Source organism: Bos mutus, chromosome 28 (assembly GCF_027580195.1).
Source record: "Bos mutus isolate GX-2022 chromosome 28, NWIPB_WYAK_1.1, whole genome shotgun sequence".
NCBI classification, from domain to species: Eukaryota; Metazoa; Chordata; class Mammalia; order Artiodactyla; family Bovidae; genus Bos; species Bos mutus.
In genome coordinates this window covers 44,764,858-44,788,681 of record NC_091644.1, presented here as the reverse complement: position 1 = coordinate 44,788,681, position 23,824 = coordinate 44,764,858, and the positions used below count along the sequence as shown (strand labels likewise).

At 38.6% G+C, this 23,824-nt stretch overlaps 3 pseudogenes; 2 read left to right on the top strand and 1 right to left on the bottom strand.

The window, feature by feature from the left end:
• Window positions 1-5,029: 5,029 nt before the first annotated feature.
• LOC102269027 (olfactory receptor 5L1-like) lies at window positions 5,030-7,268 on the top strand (annotated as a pseudogene).
• A 7,933-nt stretch (window positions 7,269-15,201) lies between these two features.
• On the bottom strand, window positions 15,202-20,683 carry LOC102268744 (olfactory receptor 5D18-like; annotated as a pseudogene).
• A 1,097-nt stretch (window positions 20,684-21,780) lies between these two features.
• Window positions 21,781-22,717, top strand: LOC102267907 (olfactory receptor 5L2-like; annotated as a pseudogene).
• The last annotated feature ends 1,107 nt before the right edge of the window (window positions 22,718-23,824 follow it).

Sequence of the window (23,824 nt, the reverse complement as noted above, 5' to 3'; positions counted from 1 at the left end):
TTAAATTCTGGTTGTTATATAATAATTACACATGCCTGCTAATGCTGCTGCATGCTGCTGCTGCTGCTAAGTCACTTCAGTCGTGTCCTACTCTGTGCAACCCCGTAGATGGCAGCCCATCAGGCTCCCCCTTCCCTGGGGTTCTCCAGGCAAGAATACTGGAGTGGGTTGCCATTGCCTTCTCCAATGCATGAAAGTGAAAAGTGAAAGTGAAGTCGCTCAGTTGTGTCTGACTCTTAGCGACTGCATGGACTGCAACCTACCAGGCTCCTCCATCCATGGGATTTTCCAGGCAAGAGTACTGGAGTGGGGTGACATTGCCTTATCCACATAGAATAAATTTGATTAAAACAATGAAATTTGAAAGTTAGAAAATTTAACATATTGTTGATATCATCCCACCTTTCTAATATTCTTCTAAAATGTTGTTTTATGTGGTGTAAATACAGTTCATCAAACAGAACTGCATATTTATCTTACTCAATTTATGACTAATGACTATGAAATAATTTTTTATATTTAAATCAATTATTTAAAACACCTGCCATGTATATAAGTTTAAGATAAACAAATATGCAAAGCAGCTTTTCTGTGAATGTGTTTCCCAGTTATATAAACGGTCACTGCCGATGATGCTCTTTATAGATTTTGGTTTTGTGTTTTTGTCATGAGACTCCCTTCTTCAGTTTCGTTCAGTTCAGTCACTCAGTCATGTCTGACTCTTTGCAACCCCATGAACAGCAGCACACCAGGCCTCCCTGTCCATCACCAACACCCAGAGTCCACCCAAACCCATGTCCATTGAGTCAGTGATGCCACCCAACCATCTCATCCTCTGCCATCCCCTACTCCTGCCCTCAATCTTTCCCATCATCAGGGTATTTTCAAATGAGTCAGGTCCTTGCATCAGGTGGCCAAAGTACTGGAGTTTCAGCTTCAACATCAGTCCTACCAATGTACACCCAAGACAGATCTCTTTTAGGATGAACTGGTTGGATCTCTTTGCAGTCAATGGGACTCTCAAGCGTATTCTCCAACACCACAGTTCACAAGCATCAATTTTTCAGCACTCAGCTTTCTTTACAGTCCAACTCTCACATCCATACATGACCAGTGGAAAAAACCATATTTTTGACTAGATGGACCTTTTTTGGCAAAGTAATGTCTCTGCTTTATAATATGCTGTCTAAGGTTGGTCATAACTTTCCTTCCAAGGAGTAAGTGTCTTTTAATTTCATGGCTGCAATCACCATCTGCAGTGATTTTGGAGCCCAGAAAAATAAAGTCAGCCACTATTTCCACTGTTTCCCCATCTATTTGCCATGAAGTGATGGGACCAGATGCCATGATCTTAATTTTCTGAATGTTGAGCTTTAAGCCAACATTTTCACTCTCCTCTTTCATTTTCATCAAGAGGCTCTTTAGTTCTTCTTTATTTTCTGCTGTAAGGGTGGTGTAATCTGCATATCTGAGGTTAGTGATATTTCTCCCTGCAATCTTGATTCTACCTTGTGCTTCCTCCAGCCCAGCGTTTCTCATGATGCTATCTGCATATAAGTTAAATAAGCAGGGTTACAATATACCACCTTGACAATATACAGCCTTCTTCAGATGATGCATTTTGTGGAAACAAGTTTAGGGTGTATTAAGAATTTCAAATAAAATGACAATCAATTAATATTCAATTTCAAGACATCACTGTATTGGGTAAAACACATTTAGTGTAATAATTTTCCGTGAATATATATATATATATATATATATATATATTTTATATTTTATTTACATTTATGTGTCAGAGAGAAATAAGAAGTCAAACTGTAAGTTTGAAGAGTATCCCTTAAAACACAGTTTAGGCTTCTTGGAAAGTAATATTCCACAATGTTCTTGTATTTTAGGTTTTGGAAAACCGATTTTGTGTTTCTAATTGAGGTAGTTCACAGAGTGTTATGTGAATGGAAAAGAAGAATCTTTGCTTCTGAAAAAAAGGACATAAAAGGAATAGTTAGAGTGCCAGATAGAAAGAAGATACAGAAACACTCCTCAAACTCAGGAACTTATCAGATGGATCCGTTTAGAGAAGGCCATATAAATTGTCGAGAATTTGGAAACCAATTACCTGCAACTAATTATATTCAAGGAATTCTTGAAACATATTGTATATCCAAAGACACAAACCACAGCCTGTCCTTTGAACAGTGTTGGTTTAGGGAGACATCATTCATACAGTTAGAGAAGGAGCAGACCTGGGAGAGATCTTTCAGGCAAACCCATTAAATGGTCTCTGCACTGAGCAGGAGAGATGCCATTCAGAACCATGCAGGACCTCTGCTCTTCCACACAGGGTCAAATGGATGGCAGAAACCCAAATGCCGCATGCAGGCTCATCCTATCAGGGATTGCACTTATGATTTTGTGCAAGTGACAGCTGTCTTTGCCTCAGGCACCTTGTTAGTAAAGGTACATAACTGTACTTATCTAACAAATTTAATAAAAATCAAAAGTGTTCATAATTGTATTCAGAACATGCAAAGTATGTGTGATCAGCTATTATTCTCAGGAAAGGAGACTCAATATTCTTACCCTTCTCTGATATTTGGCAAAACTCTGGTGTGATTTCAGACACTAAGCCCTCAAGAAAGAAGATTTTGTATATGACAGGCAAAGTTTAGAAGTCCTATTATATTTCATAATAACAATGTAGGTCCTGGTGAACAGAGCAATGTTTGAATGCAGCCTATGGTGGTCTGCAGTTCATCATGACCTCTGGAGTTAATCATGTTTGATTATATTGATAATAACATGTACCCACTTGGGATAGTTTTATCCCTCTTTTATCTCATAAAACTCATTAATTATTTGAGCCCCAAGATGATGTTGCTTTCTTGACATTCTGCTGAGGGCCTTCAGAGGTCAATGATTCAGAAGCTTAAGGAACATAGGCTCCAGAAATAGATACAAATAAAAACATAAAATCTGTATCATTTCACCACATACCATCTTCAGAAACAAAAGAAGCAATGTGTATCCCTCAGGTTCGTTGGTAGGTTGACACCCTGATTTGGGGGCAGTTGGAGAGCAGTGATACTGATTTATTTTTAAGTTTCTGTATTTAGTTCTGTCTTAGAGGGTGTTTTAAGAAATGTCATGTTGCAGACACTACTTTATGAAAGTATTTAAAGTTTTGGAGGAACTGTCTCAAAGAGAAATGACAGCAATTTAATCTGCAAAACCAAATATAATAGCTATTAGTGTAAGAGGAAAACGAGTGTGAACAAAGTGGGTAGAGTGCTTGATTTCTCCCACCTTTGCACTTCCTTCTCTGTCACATTAACTCCCTCCAGAGAGCCTGGGAAAGACCTCAGGGAGATTCCTTCTCTGTCACATTAACTCCCTCCAGAGAGCCTGGGAAAGACCTCAGGGAGATTCTCCGGACAGTCACTCAGAGGCCGAGAGTGGCAGTGAGGGGTCCTCAGGACTGTTTTTGTTGTTGTTGTTGTTGTTTAGTCATTCAGTTGTGTCTGACCCTTTTGAGGCCCCGTGGACTGTAGCTCTCCAAGCCCCTTTGTCCATGGGATTCCCCAGGCAAGACTACTGAAGCAGGTTGCCATTTCCTCCTCCAGGGGATTTTCCTGGCCCAGAGACTGGACATGTGTCTCTATGTCTCCTGCATTGCAGGCAGATTCTTTACTGCTGAGCCACCAGTGAAGTCCCATAACTGTCCATGGAAGAACAGAAACATGAGACCAACCTCTGAAGCAGACACGAGAGGAACAGAGGTGTCTCTCCATAGCAGGTTTCTTATCCCTGGTACAAATGACATTTTGAGTTTTAGTCCAGAGCCTCTTTGATCCAAGATAAACCAATACATGCCTCTAAAGCATTTAAAATTACCAAAGGTCAGGAGGGAGAGGAAATGAATATGTTCTTATCCTCTGTTGGCATTTTCTATGTAACACATGTCTTATCTTTTCTTTAAAAAATCCCACCTTCCTTCTCCAATGCAACCGATAAGATTCTCCATTGCTTTTTCTTTGTAAAAATTTGTTATAAAATAGTTATGCTTCATTGATGTTGTAATGCTTTGATATATGATGAAATTTATGTACATATATAATATTTTTGCATTTGTCACTTGCCACTTCTCATGGTCATTAATAAAGTCCTTAACAATTCTTCAAAAAGCTGCATAATTTATACATACATACATATATATGGATATATAGTATAAATATGAAACTATGGATATATAGTATAACTATGGATATATAGTATAAATATGAAACTCTAGCATATATATATAATGTTAGTCACTCAGTTGTGTACAACTCTTAGCAACTCCATGGACTGTAACCCCACAGGCTCCTCTGCTCACGGAATTCTCTAGGCAAAAATACTGCAGTGGGTAGCCATTCCCTTCTCCAGGGGATCTTCACAACTCAGGGATGGAATCTGGACCTCCCACATTGCAGGCTGACTCTCTACCATCTGAGCCACTAGGGAAGTCCTGTATATAAATGTATACCATAACTTTGATATTTCTTTGAGATTTACACTGTATTTCTAAGTTTTGATTTGATAAATAAGCAGCAGCAAGCATTTCTGTTAATTTCATATTCACATCTTTGTTGTCCCTGGTGGCTCAGATGGTAAAGAGTCTGCCTGCAGTGGGGAGACCCAGCTTAGATCTCTGAGTGGGGAAGATCCCCTGGAGAAGGTAATGGCAACCCACTTCAGTATTCTTGCCTGAAGAATCCCATAGACAGAAAAGTCTCGTCCATGGGGTGGCAAAGATTCAGGCACGACTAAGAGATTAACACTTTCTCTTTCCTTGTTTAGAACTTCAAATAAATATAAAGCAGTGAATTTGCATAGTAAATTGTATAGTGTAATTAATAAAATCACTACACTAATTTTATAGGACAGTATACATTATCATGTCTTTTTTAAGAGAGGTAAAACTGAATCAAGGATGATATAATACAGAATAACCATTAATATTTGACTCCATACCCAGTAAATTAGGAACATGGACAAGGAAAACTGCACTTCTGTGACAGACTTCACCCTCCTTGGATTCTCAAATGCCCCTGAGCTCAGAGTCTTCATCTTCCTGCTGTTTTTTTTCCATCTATGGAGACACAGTTTTGGGAAACCTGGGCATGATTGTTCTCATTCAGGTCAGCTCTGGACACCACATGCCCATGTACTTTTTCCTCAGCCACTTGTCCTTTGTGGATTTCTGTTATTCCACTACCATCATGCCGAAGATGCTAGCTAACATCTTAAATGAAGACAGAGCCACTTCCTTCCTGGAATGTGCTGTGCAATTATACCTGTTTTGCACATTTGTGGTAACTGAAGTCATTCTGCTGGCAGTGATGGCTTATGACCACTTTGTGGCCATCTGAGACCCACTGCTCTACATGGTCACCGTGTCCTGAAATCTCTGCGTGGAGTTGGTGTCTTGTTGCTATTTCAATGGTACTGTATGTTCTGTGATTCACTTGTGTTTTGCTCTTCAGATCCTGCTGGGAGCCAGCTTGAAGAACTCCGCCCACGGCAAAGGTCATGAGGAAGGAGGCTCGGCATATGCAAAGGAGGGATCGAGCCTCAGGAGTCCACTGGAAATTCTCAAGCATCTACCCCCAAAACCAGAGTCTGCCTACTTTACTGCTTTGTGCTCTCACCTACACCTCTGACTTTACGGGGGCGGGGGGGGGGGCGCGGGGGGGCTGTCCCCCACCACCTCTCTCTGAAAAAGAGTTAACTTACAGCTCCAGTTAATAAAGTTCCTGGGCGTGACAAGAGTGTTTCAACCTACAAACTCCTTTGGAAGTCCTCTAGCCTGCCTGAACAGGTTCTTCCCACCATGAGAGGCATGAGATGTTCTAAACTGTCTAAATACAGATTCCTTTGAGCAGTTAAAAGATTGATTAGAAATTGTATTGGTGAAGGGTTTTTCACTTGTTGGGCCAATGTTTGCTGCTAAGTTTCCATATCCCTTACCTACTGTGTACCTGAGAGTGTTTTGATTAATATAATTGGTATATAGGAATGTAAGTCGTAACTTTAATGTCTGTAACCTTGGACCCTTGAGTTAATTCTTTTCTTGTTATAGCCCACCACACCTTTGCCCTATAGGTATGCAACTTTATCTAATATTTTCGGAGGGTGGTGCCTGACTTTAGAATAATCACCTTTAGAGAAAAATACGTTTTCTGAAGAAAGAGTCATAAAATGTTAACAGGCCTCCTGGCCAGAAGATGATGTAAATCACCTAAACTATTCCATATGATGTTTGCAGGAAGAAAGCCTGGCTTCGATTAGGATCAAGGACTGCTGTCCTTGCATGACTCTACCCCTTCCCCCATAATCCTCTATGCACAACTTAAGGTATAAAAACTACTTTGGAAAATAAAGTGCAGGCCTTGTTCACCAAAACTTGGTCTCCCCATGCCGTTCTTTCTCTCACCTTCTGGCTGAATTTCCATCTGCAACGTGGAGGCTCGTCAAGCCTACTAATTTTGCCTGGGCTTCTAAGATCTGACCGGGGACACCTTAGTGTATCCTCTCCTTCGGGAGAATGGGAGGACGCCTGTGGCCTATGTAGGTGATGCAAATTCCTTGTCTTGGAATTTTATTAGCTTTCCACGTAAACCAAGTTATTCAGGCTCTTTTCTCCACTGAATTTTCTCACTGAGCTATCCTTATTTAACTACTCTTTATATCTTTAATTCTATCATATTCTGATCTCTGAAGCTGTCTCCCCTTCGAATTCCCTGGATCCACCTGGGCTGGACCCCGACAAGATCCCATCCTACAGATCAAATGTGATCAACCACTTCTTTTGTGATCTTCCCCCTCTCTTGTCTCTTGCTTGCTCTCATGTCACCATGAATCAATTGGTGCTATACACTGTGGCCAATTTCAATGAGGTTATCACCATTGTGGTCATCCTCACATCCTACTTGTTTATTCTCATCATCATCCTGAGGATGCTTTCTGCAGAGGGAAGGTGTAAAGCCTTTTCCACCTGTGCTTCCCACCTTGCTGCCATCACTGTCTTTCATGGAACAGTCCTTTTCATTTATTGCCAGCCCCAATCTGGCAACAGCATGGATACTGATGAAGTGGCCACAGTGTTCTCCATTGTAGTGATCCCCATGCTGAACCCCCTGATCTACAGTCTGAGGAACAAGGATGTGAAAGAAGCTCTCAGAAAAGTGGTGAGCTCCAAAATATTTTCCCAGAGTATATTTTCCTAGCAGGACTCAGGCTTCCAAATCGGAGGCAGGTGAAAGGGTGATGATGTGCTGTAATGTTGGAAAGGGTGAACAGAAGTGGTTAGCTATGAATGAGTCTTTTTGACTCATTTTTCTTTGTACATTGTATCCTGTCAATTTGAGTTGAATATCAAAATTCACAGTCTGCTTCCTTGCTCTTGTTCAATCTAAAATTATTTCAATGGTTCTAGGCAATGGACTGTTAAAACACACATTTAGTTTGCTGTAAAACTTTCATAAGCTTATTAAAGAACTCACATTTTATTTCACTATCCATTATGGAAATTATGGTTTATTTCAAAATTGAACGGCTTTTATTTTGCAGTGAAGAGCACATGTTTGATTTTATGCACAAATGAGCATATTCTTAAATTCTATTCCACTACAGTAGCTTGTTTAATTCCTTTAAAGTTTTTGTATGGAACACACATTCTAAGCAGAACTATCTTTCAAATTAGAGGAATTAGACATTGTTCAGGATATTTTTGTCATACAGAAAATTATAATTTATAATTCTAACATCAAGAGCTTATAATTCAGTGTTTCTTTGTTAGCTTCCTTTGAATTTTTTAGGTGATTAGGCAATATTTAGCTGAGAAATACATGAATTGAGAAGAAAACAGGCAAGCAATATGAAAAACACTAGTTTTATTGCATATTTTGTCTGTGTCATTGTATGTGATTTTAGACAAATCTAGACTATTTTGGGGGGGGGGGCTCCCAAATCACTGCAGATGGTGACTGCAGCCATGAAATTAAAAGACACTTACTCCTTGGAAGGAAAGTTATGACCAACCTAGATAGCATATTCAAAAAGCAGAGACATTATTTTGACAACAAAGTAGTCAAAGTCCGTCTAGTCAAGACTATGGTTTTTCCAGTGGTCATGTATGGATGTGAGAGTTGGACTGTGAAGAAAGCTGAGTGCCAAAGAATTGATGCTTTTGAACTGTGGTGTTGGAGAAGACTCTTGAGAGTCCCGTGGACTGCAAGGGGATCCAACCAGTCCATTCTAAAGGAGATCAGCCCTGAGTGTTCTTTGGAAGGAATGATGCTAAAGCTGAAACTCCAGTACTTTGGCCACCTCATGTGATGAGTTGACTCATTGGAAAACACTCTGATGCTGGGAGGGATTGGGGGCAGGAGGAGAAGGGGATGACAGAGGATGAGATGGCTGGATGGCATCACCGACTCGATGGACGTGAGTTTGAGTGAACTCAGGGAGTTGGTAATGGACAGGGAGGCCTGGCATGCTGCGATTCATGGGGTCACAAAGAGTCAGAAACGACTGAGCGACTGAACTGAACTGAACCATATAATATATATATATATATATATATATATATATATATATATATGTATATATATATATATATAAACATCAAATTTATACCTTACATATATATAAATTCTGTTTGTAAATTATACCTTGGTAAATCTAAAAGAAATTAAAAGCATAAAACAATTCATTTACAAAAGAAAAATGTTTGCTATGCAATCTAGATAACTTTTGCTATGATGTCATTATCCAACAGTTTTGGAGTCTCTGGGAATGATAATGGGACTTAGTGAGAAGGTGACAGTTAAACTTTTGATTTACTTTCATATACAACACTTCTAAGCTGCTATTGATTTTTCCTCATGTTTTCAAGAAATATAAATTGCATCAGAAAACAATAATTAGCTTTAATTGCTTGTTTTGAACCTCTGAAGAGGAAGGCAAGGGATTCTCTCTAGGGCCTTGTGCCACAGGGAGTGAAGGAGACATAAGGGTCTCAGCCTTCCCAGTAAATCAACAAGTCCTCTGGAGGGCAGAGGGGGGCTGCCTTTCCCACAGTCCTACGTAGGGTATCTAATAGATACCTTAGCTTCAGTTATTTCTTCATGAGGGAAATCACTTGGGGGGAATTTTGAGTCACTGAAAACATTACATATCAGGAACAGAAGTGCATACTGTCCAGAAAGATATGTAGAAGGGCCTGGCTTAACTGAACTCCTTCATAGCAGTGTCTTGAACAAGTGTTTCCAGGGAGTGAAGACAGAGGGCCCTGAGACTCTTTGGTGCATGTCTCTCTGCTTCTGCCAATTTGGGGTAGAACTGTGCAAGGGAGAATAGGCAGGTATTTAACCAAAATTGAATTTAAAAGAATTAAAAGGTAACTTCTGGAAAAATAGAATCAACAAGGTTGCTCTAAATAGGATTTTAAGGCATGGAAAATACAAGTGCTAACTCAGAAGACCACAAACAAAAACAATGGGAAGAAATTGTAAGGATAAATATTTTAGATACCATGCTTCCCAGGATTGACGATAATACAGGTGGCTTATATAATAGTATTTGGGAGATGAGGAAATAGATATTTAATTGCATATAAGTTAACTTAAAAGACATGAAAATCTACCAGAATCGAGTGAAAGATTGCCAGTGGTTTATTCACTCCCCCTTACCTCCCAAGGGGACAATAGACAATATCTGGAGGTATTTTTGGTGTCAAAATGCTGGGACTAGGGGTGAAGGTACTATCATCTAGTGGACAGAGGCCAGAGAAGCTGCACAGGATAGCTCCCCATTAAAAAAAAAAAAAAATCACTGATACAGAATTTTATCATAGTGAGAACTGACATGGAAAAATTGCCTTCTGATTGTTACTTAAATATACTTGTGAAAATAGTATGGTGGCTTTTCATAGTATAAAAATTAAATATATGCTCCAAAAAATCCAGAAACCCTGCTTCTGAATATTTATTTATTTAATTCAAATATTTATTTAATTCAAAATAATTAAAATGATTATTTCAAAGAGATATTAGCATTCCCTTGTTCATTGCAGAGCTATTCACAATAACAAAGATTAGAAATAATCTAAATGTCTATGGACCAAAAAGTGGATCAAGAAAATGTGGCATGTACATAAAAATGGCATAAAAAAAGAAATTATGCAGTAAATTACCACATGGATGACAGTGTGCTTAATGAAATATGGCAGTCACAGAAAGACAAATACTGTATGACTCCACTTTTATGTTCATGGAGTCAAAAAGTAGAATGATAGATGTCCGAGGCAAGAGGAGGGGAAAACAGGAAGTTACAAATCAATGCACATAAAATATCAATTAAGCAAGTTAAATGGGTTCTAGAGGTATACTGTACAAAAATCATATTAGTAGTCAACAATACTGTATTGTACATTTAAAATATCTTAAATTGGTAGGTCTTATGTGCAATGTTCTTACCACAATAAAATAAAAATAAATAGTACAATATGATCACTAAAATCTAAATTTTACTTGGATTCCATCAGTTTTTTTCCCTTTATTTATTTATTCCATCCCTTTTCCCCTCTTTATTTTCTTGGACCCAATCCAGGTACCACACTGTACTGTCATCATGTCTCCCTAATGTCTGATCTGTGACAAATTTTGACTCTTTCCTTTTTTTTGGCTTCAATAATTTTAAGGAGTATGGATGAGGTATCCTGTAGAATGCTTGAAGATATAGGTTTGCCTAATAATTTTCTCACAGTAAGATGAGATAATAGATTCTGTGGAAAGAATGTCACAGAGGTGAAGTTTCTCATCACATCATGTCAGGGGATAAATGATGCCCACACTGCACCACTGGAGATGCTCACCTTTATCTTTTACTTCAGGTAATGTTGGTGATAGTTACTAAACTTGACTGATAGGTTTGAAATGGAGTTGAGTTAATAAAAATTATTTCTACTGTGTTCATTTTCCTTATTTAAATTTTATAGTCCTTGGTTTGTACAATGAATAAGTGGTATTTCAATAATTCAATAAACAGAAGTAATTAATGGAATGGATGTGGTGGTGCAATCGAACAGAACAGTTATTTTAAAGGGATCAGTTCATTGTCCAAACTAAATATTTAACTTTGTAAATATCTCTCCTTTAACTCTCAATGAATCATGATGATCTAAATGCTGGACCTTCATACTTCTCCCATATGTTAGAGTAAAATTATGGAGGAACAACATTATGCCTGGCATATTATAGTCCTTCAATTAATATTTAATAAGGATTTCATCTATAATTGCACAATTTTTATAATTGTGAAAAAGTATCAGTGTGAGGAAGGGTCTGAGAGAAGTGATTTTAACCTACATTTCATGTGAAATGCCCCTAACGTTGCTCCAGATTTATAGAACACAAGAAAGAATTCCATAAGGGAATTGTGATTAATTTTAATTATTTCAAGGCTTTAAGAGAATGAGGCAACAGACAGTCTCTAGGGTTTATACCTCATAGATTGTGACTCTAGATACAAGACTATATCCATCACTCCCAACCAGGAGAGATCCTACTTTAACCCATCAGCAGGTATCATGGGAAGCTTCTGTGAAACACAGGAGCTCAAACTGGTACTCTGTGATGACCCGGGAGAAGGCACTGGAGGGAAGGGGGTATATCTGTATATATCCCTTCCAACCAAACGTAAATTCAAAAATAAGATTCTAAACAAAAGTTAATATTATTTTCTAAGTAGGGTGTTAGAAAAAAAGTGTGAGGGAAAATTTACCATTTAGACATAGAGAGTCCTTGAGTAATACTGAGCCACTGTGAAAGTTACCAATCTGAAATGTAAAGGAAAAGGAAGTAGACTCCGCCTACAGAGCTTTGCGTAAGAACTGGCTCAGCTGAGCCCTTAAAACAACATGGCTTTCCTGGTGGAACAGTGGTAAAGAATCTGCTGCCAATGCAAGAGATGCAAGAGACTTGGGTTTGATCCCTGGGTTAGGAACATCCCCTGGAGTATGAAATGGTAACCCACTCAGTATTCTTGCCTGGAAAAAATTCCATGAGCAAAGGAGTCTGGTGAGCTACATGCAGTCCATGGGTTCACGAGAGTCTGAAGCAATGGAGTGACTGAACACAAACAAGTGCCTGGAATGGAGGGTTAGAAGAGCTCTGAGAATCTGTGGAAGGTACATTGTCTGGTTTCTACAAACTTTTGAAGGAGTGGTCAAATTGAAATAAAGACAAATATTTAGCAAAAAATAAGCAGAGGTTAAACAAATGCTAGTGAAAGAAAAGTAAAAGGCACTATTTTTAATTAGGTATGTAAAGCAGCCTTGAGAGCAAAAATTAAACAAAATAGAGAAGAAAGATATAGGAAAGATATTAGCTGTCATATTTCTTAAATGCAAAGAAACTCATCAGCAATTTAAAAATAATATTTGGGTTACAAAATCCATTGCATGAAATAAAACATTAGTTTAATATTAATTTTCAAGTGGCTTAGACAAATCAGCTATATTTAGAATGTCTAGCTTTGTGATAGATTGTCTTTTGAGGTTGTCTTTTTTAAAATTTATACTCAAATTTATGAGTATAGGAAGACATAGGGATCTTGAGTGTCTCAGTTTTGCCTGTGATCTGGCATCACTGCTGAGCCATATAAAATCTATTTCTTCAGTTATGGGACTAGAGACAACCTTATCAGAAATGATAGAGAAAAGTCCTGGTATGGTAGGGTCTACAAGGTGTAGGTCACCAATTGTGCATGCCGTTGTGTACTATTCTTTGTGACTCCATGGACTATATAGCCAACCCGACTCTGTCCACATAATTTTCCACTCAAGGATACTGGAGTGGGTTGCCATTTCCTCCACCAGAGGATCTTCCTAACCCAGGGATTGAACCTGCATCTCTTTTGTCTCTTACATTGGCAGGTGGATTCTTTACCACTATCACTTGAGAAGTCATTGGTCGCCAATTAGAGAAATACAAATATTTTCTGTTAGCATTTTCTCATGAAATATCATCACACTGCAGTACTACCTTAAATGTTTGATATTTCTCTTTTACAGGTAATATAGGGACAGAATAAATGTCTTTATTTATGGACATTTCTATGTTAGAATCTTTAGTAGTGTTAGTTACATTTTTCTCAACTTCCTTTCTCATCTCACCTGCTTATGCCTTCTAGTATAGCTCTCTGATATGTACATTTTCATTGGACAATTTCCCATAGATTTAAGATCACTCAGTTCAGTTCAGTTCAGTCACTCATTCATGTCTGACTCCATGATCCCATGAATTGCAGCACACCAGGCCTCCCTGTCCATCACCAACTCCCTGAGTTCACTCAAACTCACATCCATTGAGTTGGTGATGCCATCCAGCCATCTCATCCTCTGTCATCCCCTTTTCCTCCTGCCCCCAATCCCTCCCAGCATCAGAGTGTTTTCCAATGAGTCAACTCTTCACATGAGGTGGCCAAAGTACTGGAGTTTCAGCTTTAGCATCATTCCTTCCAAAGAACACTCAGGGCTGATCTCCTTCAGAATGGACTGGTTGGATCTCCTTGCAGTCCAAGGGACTCTCAAGAGTCTTCTCCAACACCACAGTTCAAAAGCATCAATTCTTCAGCATTCAGCCTTCTTCAAAGTCCAACTCTCATATCCATACATGACCACAGGAAAAACCATAGCCTTGACTAGACGAACCTTTGTTTGCAAAATAATTCACTGCTTTTGAATATGCTATCTAGGTTGGTCATAATTTTCCTTCTAAGGAGTTAGCGTCTTTTAATTTCATGACTGCAGTCACCATCTGCAGCTATTTTGGAGGCCCCAAAAAATAAAGTCTGACACTTTTTCTACTGTTTCCCCATCTATTTCCCATGAAGTGATGGGACCAGATGCCATGATTTTCATTTTCTGAGTGTTGAGCTTTAATCCAACTTTTTCACTCTCCTTTTTCATTTTCTTCAGGAGGCTTTTTAGTTCCTCTTCACTTTCTGCCATAAGGGTGGTGTCATCTGCATATCTGAGGTTATTGACTTTTTTTTCCGGCAATCTTGATTTCAGCTTGTGCTTCTTCCATCTCAGCCTTTCTCATGATGTACTCTGCATATAAGTTAACTAGTTTGTCATAATTTGGAACATGATTATGAATAAATGGAGCATCTTAGTACTAAGACATTGAACATAGATTCTCTTTTAGACAAGTGGAAAATGTCTGGGAGTCTGGATTAAGATTCCAGTCACAGATGTGTAGATTGATCCTTATTTTCATGTCACAGGTAAAGTCAAGGATTTCTGTCTTCTGCCTTGTTATGTCTTTGGTAAAGAAATAGAGTGCTGCTAAGTCACTTCAGTCATGTCCAACTCTGTGCGACCCCACAGACTGCAGCCCACCAGGCTCCCCCATCTCTGGGATTATCCAGGCAGGATAATCCAGGCAGGATAACACTGGAGTGGGTTGCCATTGCCTTCTCCTGTAACTGCATCAGTTCAGTTCAGTCGCTCAGTCATGTCCAACTCATGTCTTGACTCTGTCTCTTACTAGGGAAAATATAACAGTCTCTCAATTTTTAAATTTTTCATCTAAAATTTCAGGCAAAACAATTGTATTACACAGATGAAAATACAGTATAGGTGTCATGTGGCATACCTAGTGTAATCTTAATAAATTTAATTTCATCTTTGTTTTTTATACCAAGAGAAACAGAGTCAAGTTTAGTGTCTTTGACCCAAAATTCATGTTCTTCAAATTTACAGCATTTAACATTTTTTTAACATTTTATTTTATACTCAGATATAGCCTTTTAACAAACAATGTTGTGATACTTTCAGGTGAAAAGTGAAGGGACTCAGATATATATATATATATATATATATATATATATATATATATATATACACACACACATGTGTCCTTTCACCCAGACACTTCTCCTATCAAGGCTGCCACATAACAGTGAGAAGAGTTCCATGTGCTATATCCTTGTTGGCTATACATTTTAAATGTAACAGAATGTACATATCCATCCCAACCACTCTAACTATCCTTCCCCCAATCCTTCTCCAAGCCCAGCATTCACAAATTTTACAGCATTCACTCTTCATTAATCTAAATGTATCTTTAAAATCCAATCTCTGCAGGCACACTATATAACTCTACTATTATAATAATGCTCAATAAGAAATATTTTAGATTTCATGATCTTGGAGACTGTGTCCTTGACATCCTTATTTCTCAGACTGTAGATCAGGGGATTCAACATGGGGCTAACCACTGTGTAAAACACAGACGCCACTTTGACTGTGTGCCTGGAGGTCGCGAAGTTGGGCTCAGAGTAGAGGAAGAGGATGGTGCTGGGGAAGATGCTGATGGTGGTCAGGCAGGAGGCACAGGTGGAGAAGGCTTTGCGGTGACCACAGGCTGAAGGCATTTTGAGGATGGTAACAACAATAAACACATAAGACAGGAGAATGACGAAGAGTGAGCTGACCTCATTAAAGGTGGAGAAAATAAAAAGCCGTGACTTGTTGAAATAAGTATCAGAGCAAGAGAGGGAAAGCAGGGAGGAGAACTCACAGAAGTGATTGATTGTGTTGAAACCTCAAAATGATAATTTGGTAACAGAACATGTGAATGTCAAGGAGTAAGCTACACCCCAGGCATAAGATCCAACCCACTAACATCACACAGAGTCTCGGGGACAGGGCCACCATGTAGAGCAGAGGGTTGCAGATGGCCACGAAAGCGGTCATTGGCCATCACAACTAATAACAAGGACTCAGTCACCACAATGGTACAGAAGAAAAAGAATTGTATTACACAACCTACAAATGAAATGGTTCTGTCTTCTACCATGAGGTTCACCATGGTCTTGGGAGCAATGATGGGGGAATAAGAAAAGTCAATATCTCACTTTTGCCTGAATAACTTAAACACCCTTCTTCTCTGCTCAATATGTCTAAACAAATTTCTCAATGCCCACTTTTTAATAGATGAAAATACTGAGAATATTTGGGAGTATTAACAGTAAATGGGAATAGAAACTCTGTCAGAAATTGTGCTGGAATAGTACTGACATGTCGATCTTTCATTCAATTTTTTAAAATGATCTTTCACCAAATTTTTCAAAGTAACACTTTAAACAAAATTAGATTGTCTTCCAGTTTGCTTAAGGCTAAATTTTTGGAGATTCTGTCTTTCAAAAGGACTTTTTTTTTTTTTTACCCTGTGTGATATATTTCAAGCATGATCCCAATTCTCCACTTAACTAGGCATGCCCACATTTTCCTTTTCTTCTGATCAAATGGTCAAATCAATTCCTCCATTAAAAAAAATTAGGCTACTTTTGTTAGTGATTTTGGCTAACATAAGGTTCTTGAAGTGAAATATTGTGTCAGTTACAAGAAAGTCCTGTAGCGATGTCAAAATCCCTTGGAATTTGCACAAACTCTTAGAATAGAAGTTATGTGAACAAGCACAGATTAGCATATTGGTAAATAAGCAATATAGGTCACAACACTATCCCATGAAACAGCATCTAGCCAACCTCCAGACTGATGTATGAGCTCTCTTAGATCACCAAGCCTAACAAGCTAATAACACACATAAACATACCAGCTTCCCTGATAGATCAGTTGGTAAAGAATCTTCTTGCAATGCAGGAGACCCTGGTTTGATTCCTGGGTCGTGAAGATTCGCTGGAGAAGGGACAGGCTACCCACTTCAGTATTCTTGGGCTTCCCTTGTGCCTAAGCTCGTAAAGAATCCACTGCAGTGTGGGAGACCTGTGTTCGATCCCTGGGTTGGGAAGATCCCCTGGAGGAGGGAAAGGCTACCCTCTCCAGTATTCTGGCCTGGAGAACTCCATAAGATGGCAAACATGGAGAAGTCCATGGGATCGCAGAGTTGGGCATGACTGAGAGACTTTCACAAACATACTAGTGAAGAGCAGTCACCTCTGGATCAGATCATCAGAATTGCCTGAGTGACTTATGTAACTGTGATTCAGTTACATAAGTAACTATAAACAGCTGTGTAACAATAAACAGCTCTTTTTAACTCCTATGTTTTGGAGTAGTTTGTTGTGCTGTCTTAAAATACAACTGATTTTAATTCATGATGCAGCCACAATCACCTTCCCAAGTCTTATCATATAGAAATTCAACATTTCTGCTTTCCTTCTGCTTGGAAGCAGCTCAGTTAAAATGTACAATTAAAAAATTTAGAAAATTTGACATATTGTTGGTGTCATTGAATCTTTTGATGAAATGATTCACTCAAACAATATGATCTTATGTTATATAAATACAGGTTATCAAAAACTTAGATCTTGTTATTTGTAGTACTTAACTTATCAATACCTATAAAATAAATTTCAGTTAAATATTTGTATTTAAATCAATTTTAAGAAAAGTTTCTGCTTTGTCTTTAAGATAGATATGCAAAGCAGTTTTCTATGAGTGGGTTGCATAGACAATATAAACATCACTGCAAATAATGTTGTCTTTTTAGTCTTTCTGCCATGAGACTCTCTCCAGGGAGATGCATTTTGTGGCAACGCTTTCAGAGTATAATAAGAACAATGACAAAAAAATGATGCTAATGAGATATCATCATGAATTTACTATATATAATAGTAATGAGTTTTATATATAATACCAAAACATCACTGTACTGGCTAAAATACATGTCCAATACCCGTATTTTCTGAGAAAAGAAAGTTATATAATCTAGAAGGAAACAAGAAGTCATACCATGGGCTTGAAATGTCTTCAGCTCAGTCCAGTTCAGTCACTCAGTCGTGTCCGACTCTTTGCGACCCCATGAATTGCAGCACGCCAGGCCTCCCTGTCCATCACCAACTCCCAGAGTTCACTCAAACTCATGGCCATCAAGTCAGTGATGCCATCCAGCCATCTCACCCTCTGTCGTCCCCCTCTCCTCCTGCCCCCAATCCCTCCCAGCATCAGAGTGTTTTCCAATGAGTCAACTCTTTGCATGAGGTGGCCAAAGTACTGAAGTTTCAGCTTTAGCATCATTCCTTCCAAAGAACACTCAGGACCGATCTCCTTTAGAATGGACTGGATCTCCTTGCAGTCCAAGGGACTCTCAAGAGTCTTCTCCAACACCACAGTTCAAAAGCATCAATTCTTCGGCACTCAGCTTTCTTCACAGTCCAACTCTCACATCCATACATGACCACTGGAAAAACCATAGCCTTGACTAGACAGACCTGTGTTGGCAAAGTAATGTCTCTGCTTTTGAAATGTCTTAATTCAAACAAATTTCAGGCTTCATGGAACACAGCATTTCACAGTGTTCTTATGTTTTAGATTTTGGAAGTTTGCTATTAGTTTTTTAATTAGGGTAATTCTCACAATAATATGTGAATGGATAACAGGAATCTTTACTTTTGAAAAGTGAAACAAAAGGAATAGTGAAAGTACTGGGTGGAATGGAGAGGCAGAAACACTCCACAATCTCAGGAAATTGTCAGATGAATCAATTTTAGGGAAACACATGAAAGCTGTTGAGAATTTGGAAATCAATTTACTTGGTACTATTTAGAGTCATGGAGTTTGTGAATGTTTGTTATATCCAGGAGCACAAACCACATCGAATCGTTCTAACCCTGTTGGTTTAGGAAAAGATTACATGGGCAGAGAAGCAGCAGACCTGGGAGAGACCCTGCAGGCAGACACATAAACAGACTCTGCAGTGAGTAGGGTCTGCATCCAGCACTGTCCATCAGCTCTGCTCTTCCTCACAGAGCCATATGGTTGCAGAAACCAAAATGCAACACATATGCTCATTCTATCAGTGATTCCATTATGACTTTGTGCAAGTGACAACTGCCTGTCTCTCAACGCCACGTTAACAAAGCTGCATAACTGTACTTAAAAAGAAATGTGTTAATAGTTATGTTCAGAACAGTACCTAACACATAGAAAGTGGTGAGTAAGTGTGAGCAGTTGCTATTATTCTCAACAAAGGAGATTCATTGTTCCCACCCCTTTCTGGTATTTGGTAGGATGCTGTTGTGTCTTTAGACCCTATGTCCTCCAGAAAGGAGCTTTGAGTGTAAGACTGGCAGAGTTTATAAGACTCATTCACATATGTCATAATGGCAACATTATCTGGTTCATAGTGCAATGTTTGGATGAGGCATACAACACTCTAATTTATCATAAACTCTGAAAGGAGTCATGTTGTCTTACAATAACATTTACCAACTCAGGAGAGTTTCCCCCCTCTTTTTACATCTTATGAAAGCCATTCATTGTTTGAGTCCCAAGACGATGTTGTTTTCCTGATATCTGTTTGAGATCCCACAGAGATAAATGACTGGTTCTGGCATCTCAAGGGACGTGGGCCCCCTGGATACACAGGCATGAAAACATAAAGCCTGTGACACTTTCCCTCATCGCATCCTCAGAAACATGGGGAGCAATACTTATCAACAGGTTGGTTGGACTATGTTTTGGGTAGGAGTGGACTGAATGATATTTCCTGATGTCTGGAAACTTCTCTGTTTATTTTCGAATGAGGCTGATTTATTATTAGCCATGTGTCAGAGAAGGAGGAATTGTAGAAGAGGGAAATTACATCAGAATTAATTTTTAAAAGTCTGTATTTGGAGAGTGTTTTAACAAATGCCAATTTTGGAGAACTCTATGAAAGTGTTTTCCCTTTACCTACTGAAAAATGATCTCGACAGGAAATGGGAGCAATTCGATCTGTAGAATGAAATATCTTGTAATGGCTATTAGTGTAACAGAGGAAAGAGTGTGAGCCAGTTGGGGAACATGCTTGATTCCTCTCCCCTTCCCTCTTCTTCTCTCACATTAACTCCATCCACAGAACCTGGGAAAGATAGCAGGGAGATTCTCCTGAGAGTCACCCTGATGCTGAGAGTGGTGGTGAGGGGTCCTCAGGACTGCGGATGGAGGAGCAGAGGCATGTGAACCACCTCTGAAGCAGACAGGAGAGCCAGTAGTTTGATCTTGTGCCAAGGCCATGTATCGCTACAACAGTTTTCTCAAATGTGATACTGTTAACATTTGGGGCCAGATTATATTTTGGGTTTTGCTTATGTTGTGGGTGTGTGAGGAGGTTGGGAATGGGGAAGGAGATGCCGCCCTGTGCCTGCAAACTGTTTAGCAGCATCTGTAGTCTGCCCTCTAGATGTCAGGAGCACCCCTTCCTGTTGTGACAGCCAACTGTAACTCCAGACATTGACAAATGTACAACAGGGATCAACATCACTCCTGCTCTATAAGTAATCAGCAGCCAAATTTTTATCTTTAAAACTTAAAAAAGCAGGAAAAGGTTTTCAAAATTGTTTACTACTTCAAAATCAGAAAAGACAACTCACTTATTACTGGCCATTTAAGAGAACAATGCATGTCATCAGAATTATTATTTGTATTCAAACCAGGATTCCTTAATTCACATATCGTTTACCTCTTTCAAGTTATTTGAAGAATAAGGAAAAATCTGGCTGTGCTGACTTTTAGTCCAGATTCCCTTTCCTCCAGGAATAAGTAGTAGGTGCTACTAAGTCATTTTATTGTTACTTAGGATCAGGAGAGAGAATAAATAAGCATGGTCTTACCCTTTGTTGGCATTTTCTACATATCAAAGGGTTTGAATATATCTCTCCTTTATTAAAAAAAAGTAGGCAAATTTCTGAATGCACTTTTAAAGCAATTGGAGTAAAATATTGGTAAAAATATTTATGTTTCTTGGATGGTTTGAGAATTAAATATGACTATGACATGTATAGATATACTGTATTATATCTTTGTGATCTGGTTTTCTATTTTTAACTTGCCATTTTCTTAGTCACTTTTCAGGTCATTGAAAGCTCTTTTGAAACCTGCATAATTTCCCATAACATACATGTAGCACCACTTTTACCCTGCTCTTTGACATTTTGTTTCTAAGTTCCTATCATAAATAATAGTGCAATGTGGCAATAAGAACTTGTGTTAATTTAATATTCACAAATTTTATATCTTGAATATATTAGTGAATTCATTTGGAAAATAGGTATTAGAAGGCTTCAGTCACAGTTCAGAAAGTTTAGACCTAAGTAACAATTCCTTGAACAATGACTAACATTGTATACCATAATTTAAAAATCATTAGGCTAATTGTATAGAAAAAGCATGCTAAAAGAGAGTATAAAATTCACTTTTCTATTTAAAGGGTGATAATAAAAACATGATGCTTGTGTGTTAATAATCTTAAATAAGCATACTTCTCATCATTTCATCAAAAGAAAGAAAGACATTTCCTGTGTAGTGTTAAAAAAAAAAAATCCCCAGAGATCCCAGTATTTCAATAACTGATTAAAAAGTCTGCAAATAAAAAAAAAGATATTTAAATTTCAAATATGGCTAACTAAATAACATTTGATGTCTTTCTAATGATTCGGTTCCAAGCTAAAAATTGTGTAGATCTAGTTTAAATAAACACATAGGTTTTCATGGATGTGAATTATTTCATGTGATCTGTGAATATAAATGTGAGCTCTGCTCTATGCATTTGTGGGCTACTATATCTGAACTTTTCCTAAGCTTCAAAATATCAATGTTTTATTTCTTTACTGAAAAAAGTTGACTATCTTATTTATTCTCATGTCCTTTTTAGTAGCTAATTGGGAGTGATCCAATGAAGAATAACTATTAATATTTTTCTGCAACCATGGTAAAGTGAGGACATGGATGAGGAAAACTGCACTGCTGTGACAGACTTCATCCTCCTTGGATTCTCAGATGCCCCTGAGCTCAGACTCTTCCTTTTCCTGCTGTTTCTTTCCATCTATGGAGTCACAGTTTGGGGAAACCTGGGCATGATTGCCCTGATTCAGGTCAGCTCTAGACTCCACACCCCCCATGTACTTTTTCCTTAGCCACTTGTCCTTTGTGGATTTCTGTTACTCCATGATCAGCACACCAAAGATGATAGCTAACATCTTAAAAGAAGACAAAGTTATTTCCTTCCTGGAACTCACTGTGCAATTCTACCTGTTTTGCACATCTGTGGTAACTGAAGTCATTCTGCTGGCAGTGATGGCCTATGACCGCTTTGTGGCCATTTGTGACCCACTGCTCTACATGGTCACCATGTCCTGAAATCTCTGCATGGAGTTGGTGTCTTGTTACTATCTCAATGGTACTGTATGTTCTGTGATTCACTTGTGTTTAGATCTTCAGATCCCATTCTACAGATCAAATGTGATCAACCATTTCTTTTGTGATATTCCCCTTCTGTTGTCTCTTGCTTGCTCTGATGTCACTGTGAATCAATTGGTGCTATACACTGTGGCCACTTTCAGTGAGATCATTACAAGCGTGATCATCCTTATCTCTTACCTGTTTTTTCTCATCACCATCCTGAGGATACACTCAGCAGAGGAAAGGTGCAAAGCCTTTTACACCTGTGCCTCCCACCTCGCTGCCATTGCTGTCTTACAGGGAACAATCCTTATCATTTATTGCTGGCCCCACTCTGGAAACAGCATGGACATTGACAGAGTGGCCACAGTGTTCTACACTGTAGTGATCCCCATACTGAACCCCCTGATCTATAGTCTGAGGAACAAAGATGTGAAAGAAGCTCTCAGAAAAGTGGTGAGCTCCAAAATATTTTCCTAGTGGGACTCTAAGTCCCAAATCAGAGGCTGGCAGAAGGGTGAAATGGTGGACTCAGTGTTTGAAGTGGAAGATCAGTCAAGAAGAGGGTACCTTGGAGTGAGTCTTTTTGACTCACTTATCCCTGATTCAATGGACATAAGTCTGAGCAAACTGCAAGAGATAGGGAAGGACAGGAAAGCCTGATGAGCTGCAACCCGTGGGATCACAAGTATTGAACATGACTTAGTGACTGAACAACAATCTTTGTACCTTGTCAACTTATAAGAATAGAATTGAACTTATTTCAAAATTTGCAACCTACTTCTTTGCTTTGATCAACCTACAATGTTTTAAATGGGTTTGGGTAATGGGCTGTTAAGACACACATATTTAGTTTGCTGTAAAACTTTTATTATCAGACCCACCTCAGATTGTCAGGCATTAAATCCTGGAATTTGAGGACCCTTGCTTTATCAGATGCATGCATTGCAAATATTTCCTCCCACTCTGCTGCCTCTTCTCTCTGTTGATCATTTATTTTGTTGTGCAGAGGTTTTGACAAACACGTGGTGGCAATGGTGTGAGGTGTTAACAATGTGGCACATCTCAGCTCACCTGGAGCTATCCTTGCTTTAGAGCTGTGAGTCATACACACCAGATAATTAATTTCTTTTAGTTATCTTTCCTTATGAACAAGACTTCTTCCTTAGACTAACATTTCTGGTAAGATCATCTCTACTTCTCAAACCTAGAACCAACTGGTTCTAGATGTTTCAGCATTAAAGGCAAGAGGTCCCACATAACAGTGAGAACTCTTGATGGCTCTGTGTGTTCAGATATCCAAGGATTTAAGGATTAATCAGAAGGAAATCTTCCCAAGTCAATTCTTATTGTTATAAATTATTTATTGATTATAATTTTCAGAGTTTCTCAGGCTTGGTACTATTGATATTTTGTGTTGGATTTTTATTTTTATAGGGAGCTACCCTGTGCATGCTACCATGTATAGCAGCATCTCTGACCTCTGTCCAATCACTCTAGTACATTCACTATGACAATCAAAAACACCTCTAGATATTGTCAAATGTCCATGTGGGGGGAGGGGAGGTTCATAATCATCTGTAGTTG